General features: G+C 40.4%; 1 pseudogene; it reads left to right on the forward strand.

Moving 5' to 3' along the window:
* Positions 1 to 6,333: 6,333 nt before the first annotated feature.
* On the forward strand, positions 6,334 to 7,643 carry LOC116562130 (annotated as a pseudogene).
* Positions 7,644 to 7,860: the final 217 nt, after the last annotated feature.

Below are 7,860 nucleotides of genomic sequence, written 5' to 3' on the forward strand. Positions count from 1 at the left end.
TCAAGAGTAATTCCTAAGATCAGTTGTAGACAGTATTCCCAAGAGTATTCCTTCTTGCCTACAATTCCCATTCAGAGTCTATTTTCTGGGGAACCTGAACCCTCAAGATCAGAGATGACCAGTGACTAGATCAGCACTTAGACCTGGTTTCCCTGAATAAAGAATGTTTTCTCTTTCTACATGAACTGAGAGAGCTTTATGATAATCTCTGTTGGAAGACAAGCCTATGGTTCTTGGGAATTTGGTGTTTACAACTGGTTATTGCTGTCCAGAAGCCTTAGAGCAGGTGCCAACAGTCAGGAGCTGAGCCACTATGTGGCTTTCTAGGCCTGTGAACCCAGATCTGTTTCTTCCAAGAAGTCTTCATGTCCTTTCAGTCAGGTTCAAAGTGGGTGAATGCTTAGCTCTAGGATGAGCTACCCAAGACATTCCTGACCAGACTGGAGACAGTCGGTGCCCATGCCTCCACCTCTGCCTGGATGTATGCTATGCATCCTTCAAGGTCTAGGTCACTTGCCACTTTCTCTCTAAAGCCTTCTTATAGGCAGAATTAGTTAATTCAATCAACAACACACGATAATGCATCTCCTCCTAGGTGGCGGGTTCTGGAGGTGATTACGTATTCCTCTGTGTTCACTCCTCCTGTAGCGTGCCTCTTCGAGAGCACTCATCACAGGTTATAATTATTGATACCTTGGTCTCTCCTACTGAACTCTGCATTCCTTCAGAGTCACTGTCTTACTTATCTTTGTATGGTCAGCTTTTTTTTTTTTTTGAGACAAGTTCTCAGTTTGTTACCCAGGCTGGAATGCAGTGGCGAGATCTCAGCTCACTGCAACTTCCACCTCCCAGGTTCAAGTGATTCTCCTTCCTCAGCCTCCTGAATAACTGGGATTACAGGCACCCACCACTATGGTTGGCTAATTTTTGTATTTTTAATAGAGACAGCGTTTCACCATTTTGGTCAGGCTGTCTCAAACTCCTGACCCCAAGTGATCCACCCATGTTGGCCTACCAAAGTGCTAGGATTATAGGCGTGAGCCACCGCACTCGGCGAGGTCAGCTTTTTGTACAGCACTCAGTGCCAAGTAAGCACTGAATAAGTGGTGGATAATTTTAATCTGCTAAACACTTTAAACTTGATTTCTGCTTCAGAGTTTCATAGTTTCAGAACTCAGTGCTAACAAAGTTGTAATGCTCTCTCCCCCACCCACATTGGCAAGGTTTGGTTTGGATGTCTCAAAATAAAGGAGACACCACCTGGGAGACACTTTACCCATAAAAACCACTCTCATATCATAGCTGTGAGGACAGTCTCTTTGTTCCCAATCTTCCTCTTTCACTCTTGCTTTTAGTAGTGGAATTCTTTCTCTGCCTCCTCCTCCATATAAAATTTCCTCTGTGTCTTGGTCCACTTTGCTCCTCTGCCCTGCCCCTTCTGTCTTCCGGGCCAATCTCTTCACAAGGGCCTTTGCCCTTCCTTTGGGATCTTGCTGCATTCAGGATCTCTGCCTTTGCCCCCATTGTGAATCCCTCCTTCAGCCTTCACACATCCACCCTGAAGCAAGCTTCTTTCAACCCTATGCCTGCTCCAGCTCCTGTTGCATCTTTGCTCACCATTCACCAGCATACTTCTTGGAAGAATAGCTATGGCATTGGCTTTCATTTATTCTTCATATCACTCTTTGCAATATGATGTCACAAATGCTCACTCACAAATTCTATGCACCTGCTCTTAAAAGGGTTATTGATAATTTCATAATTTTAAAATCAAGTCTTGCCCTCTTTATCTTCAACCATTTTGGAACATTTAAACGATTTGCCCTTTCTTCCTTTGGAAACTCTTTTCCCTTTGGAGCATCTCCAAAAGCATGGTACAGTGAAACGGATGATAGACTTGGGAGTTAAACAAAATGGAGCTGACCTTCCAGTTCCAAAATAGCAGTGGTATGAAGTTGGACAGCTTTCTTTCCAGCCTTAATTTTCTTATTTGTAAAATGAGGAGATAACTGTAAAGGCTATGTAGGAAGGTGTCTCAGTCAGGTTGGGCTGGTGTAACAAAGTACTGTAGAGTTGGTCGTTTGCAAACAACAGAAATTTATTTCTCTTGGTCTGGAGGCTGGAAGTCTTAGATCAAGGTGCCAGCATGGTCGTGTTCTGTTGAGTGCCCACTTCTGGATTGCAAACTGCAGACTACTTGTACCATCATATGGTGTAAACAGCACCAGCTAGCTCTCTGGCCTCTTCATATAAAGGCACTAATCTTATTCATAAGGGCTCTGCCCTCATGAATGAATTAACTCCCCAAAGTCCTATTTCCAAAATGTTATAACACTGGTGATTAGATTTCAACATATCAATTTTGGAGGAACACAGAAATTCAGTTCATAACAGATAATCATGCAGTGAAAATAAGATGATATATCGATTATTTGCCTGACACAGTCCCTCAGACCACATAATTACCTTATCAGTTCCTCTTGACTTCTACATCTAGGGACAATTCTGGTTCTCTTTCTTCCTGTCTGTAGCCCCTCTTCCTCTTTCCATCTGCTAACAGGGAGGCCTCTAAGGAACAATGTATAAAGGGATATTAAAAAGTTCTTTGACATTTTAACAAGAATCAGATAGGCAGCTGAGAATTCAAAACTTTTGATGAATAAGCCCCTCAATTTTGGCTTAAGTATTTACCTCATGTATAATTATAACCAGAATAAATTTCTACCGTTTCAGCATTGTACCTCAATTCATGCTCCTTTACAACAATTTCTAATGATTTTGCAACAAGGTCTATATCAGGGCTCTGATTGTAGAGACTCATTGAATCTATTGCCAATTGAACTACTTATTATTATGCATTCAGAGTGAATGTAAATTGTCCTACGTTCCTTGAAAGGAATTAGACATGGCTTGATATATTAATGAAATCATTACCATTTCATTAAACTGCATGTTTTGAACTGGACTATTCTGTGGCTTATTGAAATGCAAAAAGTGCATTCTCTTATGTGCATAATCACAGTTGATGGACAAACTTATAGCACTCGAAGGCTGCAGCTTCTTGCATGAAATATCTTCCTCTACAGGCATGAAATTCTCCATAAAATGATTAAAAGTCAGGTGGATTTAAATAAAGAGGAAGAAGAATCTATGCAAAACAACTTTTTATTTCAGAAAAAGAAGAGAGTTTTTTTTTTTTTTTTGAGACGGAGTTTCGCTCTTGTTACCCAGGCTGGAGTGCAATGGCACGATCTCGGCTCACCGCAACCTCCGCCTCCTGGGTTCAGGCAATTCTCCTGCCTCAGCCTCCTGAGTAGCTGGGATTACAGGCATGCGCCACCATGCCCAGCTAATGTTTTGTATTTTTAGTAGAGACGGGGTTTCACCATGTTGACCAGGATGGTCTCGATCTCTTGACCTCGTGATCCACCCGCCTCGGCCTCCCACAGTGCTGGGATTACAGGCTTGAGCCACCGCGCCCGGCCAAGAAGAGAGTTTTTATCTGATTCTCGGAAACTAAGGTTAATTTGTTTAGATCTGTGTAGGAATTATTATGTGTAGAAATGGTTTTCAGACTTCAAATTATCACGTGTAGAAATGGTTTTCAAATGACCTTCCTCTACATGCATGAAATTCTCCATAAAATTATTAAAAGTCAGATGGATTTCAATAAAGAAGAAAAAGAATCTGTGTAAGACAACTTTTTGTTTTGGAAAAAGAAGAGAGTTTCTATCTGATTCTCAGAAACTAAGGTTAATTTATTTAGATGTGTATAGAAATTATTATGTGTAGAAATGGTTTCAAACTTCAACCATATGAGTGAAGTTTAGGAATATGCTTCTAAAGCAATTAATATTATTAATTGATTATTTATATATTAATTTATTTAACCATTGACATATTATAATTGTACATATTTTTGGGGTACAGAGTGATGTTTCAATACATATAATGTACAGTGATCAGATCAGGAGAATTAGGAGATCCATCATCTGAAACATTTATTATTTCTTTGCAGTGGGAACAATCAATATCCTCCTTCTAGGTATTTAAAACTATATGATATATTATTAACTATACTCATCCTACAGTGGTATAGAACACTAGAACTTATTCCTCTTATCTAGCTGTAATGTTGTATCCCTCAACAAATCTCTCCCTATCCTTCTCTTCCCCCTACTCTTCCCAGTCTTCAGTATCTTCTGTTCTACATTTTACTTCTATGAGATCCACTTTTTTAAAGTTTCTACATATGAGTGAAAACATGCATGTTTAAATTTCTGTTCCTGGCCTTTTTCACTTAACACAATGTCCTCCAATTCCACCCATGTTATGAATGAAAGAATTTCATTTTTAATGGCTAAATACTATTCAATTGTGTATATATGCCACATTTTCTTTATCCATTCATCGATTATTGGACACCTTGGTGGACTGCATATCTTATGAATAGTGCTGCCATGACTGTGGTGATGCAGGTGTCTCTTTGATATACTGATTTCATTTCCTTTGGATAAATGCCTAGTAGTTGGACTACAGGATTATATGGTAGTACTATTTGTAATTATTTTTAGGAATCTCTCTACTGTTTTCCATAGTAGCTGTACTCGTTTACATTCCCACCAACAGCAGGGATGTTTCAACAGTTCCCTAATTTCCACATCTTCACCAGCATTTTTTTTTTTGTCTTTTTGATATTAGTCATTCTAAATGGGGTGAGATGATACTTCACTGTGGTTTTGATTTGCATTTCCCTGATAATTACTGATGTTTGTTAAGCATTATAAAAATATTTTTTGGCCATTTGCATGTCTTTGAGCAATGCCTGTTCAGACCATTTGCTGATTTTTATTTGAAATTTGTTGTTGTTGAGATACTTGAGTTCCATGTATATTCTGGATATTAACTTCCTGTGGATGAATAGTTTGTAAATATTTTCTAGCGTTCTGTAGATGGAATTTTCACTCTGTTGTCTTCTTTGCTATGAAGAAGCTTTTTTATTTGATATTATACCATTTGTTTATGTTTGCTTTAATTGCCTGTGCTTTTGAGATCTTGTTCACAATTTTATTTTTTCTAGACCAATATCCTGACATATTTCTTCTATGTTTTGTTCTACTTGTTTTATAGTTTTGGGTCTTGCATTTAGGTCTTTGACCATTTGGAGATGATTTTTGTATAGGGTGAGACATGGAGGCCTAGTTTCATTCTTCTGCCTATGGGATGTTCAGTCTTCCCAGCACCATTTATTGAAGAGACTGTCCTTTCTCCAGTGAGCATCCTTCATTCCTTTGTCAAAAATAAGTACATTTAAAAATAACAAAAGATAACTACATTTATCTTTTGTTTGTAACACAAAAGATAAATACTTAAGAGGATAGATACTCCATTTTACATGATGTGCTTATTATGCATTGCATACCTGTATCAAACCATCTCATGTGCTCCATAAGTATATACAACTACTTTGTACAGAAATTAAAATAAAAATGAAAAAAAATCAGTTGGCTGTAGATACATGGATTGATTTCCGGGTTCTCGATTGTGTTCAGTTGATCTATGAGTCCATTTTTATACCAATACCATGCTGTCTTGGTTACTACAGCTTTTTAGTATCTTTTAAAATCTGGTATTATGATGCCTCCAGTTTTGTTACTTTTGCTCAGGATAACTTTGGCTATTTAGGGTCTTTTGTGGTTCCATATAAATTCTAAGTTTTTTTTTTTTTTTTTTTTTGAGACAGAGTCTCACTCTGTCACCAGGCTGGAGTGCAGTGGTACAATCTTGGCTCACTGCAACCTCCACCTCCTGGGTTCAAGGGATTTTCTTGCCACAGCCTCCCGAGTAGCTGGGACTACAGGGTATGCCACCACACCCAGCTAATTTTTGTATTTTTAGTAGAGACGGAGTTTCACCATGTTGGCCAGGATGGTCTTGATCTCCTGACCTCTTGATCCACCGACCTCAGCCTCCCAAAGTGCTGGGATTACAGGCGTGAGCCACTGAGCCTGGCCAAATTCTAAGACTTTTTTTCCTGTTTTTGTGAAGAATATCATTGGTAGGTTGACAGGGATTGTGTTGAATCTGTATCTTATTTTGGGTAATTTGATCATTTTAACAATATTAATTCTCAAATTTATTGGCATATGTTTGCTCATATCAGTCTCTAATGTCCTTTGTATTTCTATGGTATCAATTGTAATGTCTCCTTTTTTGCTTCTGATTTTATTATTTGGACATTCTCTATTTTTCTTAGTCTAGATTAACTAGACTAGCCTCTCAACCAGCGGGATTTGACAGTGTGGTGTCTTACAGAAAGTTTGCTCCCAGACATGGGTCCCTTGACTTCCTGCCTCAGAAGCCCAGCAGCAGGCATCGTGGAAAGGTGAAGAGCTTCCCTAAGGATGACCCTTCCAGGCCGGTCCACCTCACAGCCTTCCTGGGATACAAGGCTGGCATGACCCACATCGTGTGGGAAGTCAACAGGCCAGAATCCAAAGTGAACAAGAAGGAGGTCGTAGAGGCTGTGACCATTGTGGAGACACCACCCATAGTGGTTGTGGGCATTGTGGGCTATGTGGGAACCCCTCGGGGCCTCCAGACCTCCAAGGCCGTCTTCTCTGAGCACATCATCGATGAGTGCAAGAGACATTTCTGTAAGAACTGGCATAAATCTAAGACCACGGCCTTTACCAAGTACTACAAGAAATGGCAGGATGAGGATGACAAGAAGCAGCTGGAGAAGGACTTCAGCAGCATGAAGAAGTACTGCCAAGTCGTCCGAGTCATTGCCCATACCCAGATGCACCCGCTTCCTCTGCACCAGAAGAAGGCCCACCTGATGGAGATCCAGATGAATGGAGGCACCGTGGCCAAGAAGCTGGATTGGGCCTGTGAGAGGCTGGAGCAGCAGGTATCTGTGAACCAAGTGTTTGGGCAGGAGGAGGTGATCAATGTCATCGGGGTGACCAAGGGTAAAGGCTACAAAGGGGTCACCAGTTGTTGGCAAACCAAGAAGCTGCCCTGCAAAACCCACTGAGGCCTGCATGAGGTGGCCTGTATTGGGGCATGGCATCCTGCCCGTGTGGCCTTCTCTGTGGCACATAATGAGCAGAAAGACTACCATCACTGCACTGAGATCAACAAGAAGATCTGTAAGATCAGCCAGAGCTACCTTATCAAGGATGGCAAACTCATCAAAGAACAATGCCTCCACTGACTATGACCCGTCTGACAAGAGCATCAACCCTCTGGGTGATTTGTCCACTATGGTGACACTTCATAAAAACTGGTTGGTTTCTAGCCAGCCAATGGACTGGCTGATTTGGGGTCACGCAGTCAAACCTAATCCAGTGACTTTGTCATGCTAAAAGGCTGTGTGGTGGGAACCAAGAAGCAAGTGCTCACCCTCTGCAACTCCTTGCTGGTGGAGACCAAATGGCAGACTCTGGAGAAGATTGGCCTTAAGTTCATTGACATCACCTCCAATTTGACCATGCTGTTTCCAGACCATGGAGGAGAAGAAAGCATTCATGGGACCACTCAAGAAAGACCGAATTGCAAAGGAAGAAGGAGCATAATGCCAGGAACAGATTTTGCAGCTGGTGAGGTCTCAATAAAAGTTACTTTCCACTGGAAAAAAAGAAAAGAAATAAATAGCCTTGCTGGTCATCAGGAAAATGTCAGAGAAAAAAAAATTCTTCTAATCCATAAGCATGGTGTTATCTTTCCATTCTTTTATATTCTCTTCAATTTATTTTGTCAGTGTTTTGTAATTTTTCTTGCAGAAGTTTTCCACTTCTTTGGTTACATTTATCTTTTCAAAAAACCAACTTTTGTTTCATTAATATTCTATATTTT

Source organism: Sapajus apella, unplaced genomic scaffold (genome assembly GCF_009761245.1).
Source record: "Sapajus apella isolate SASKATOON/1434 unplaced genomic scaffold, GSC_monkey_1.0 scaffold31, whole genome shotgun sequence".
NCBI classification, from domain to species: Eukaryota; Metazoa; Chordata; class Mammalia; order Primates; family Cebidae; genus Sapajus; species Sapajus apella.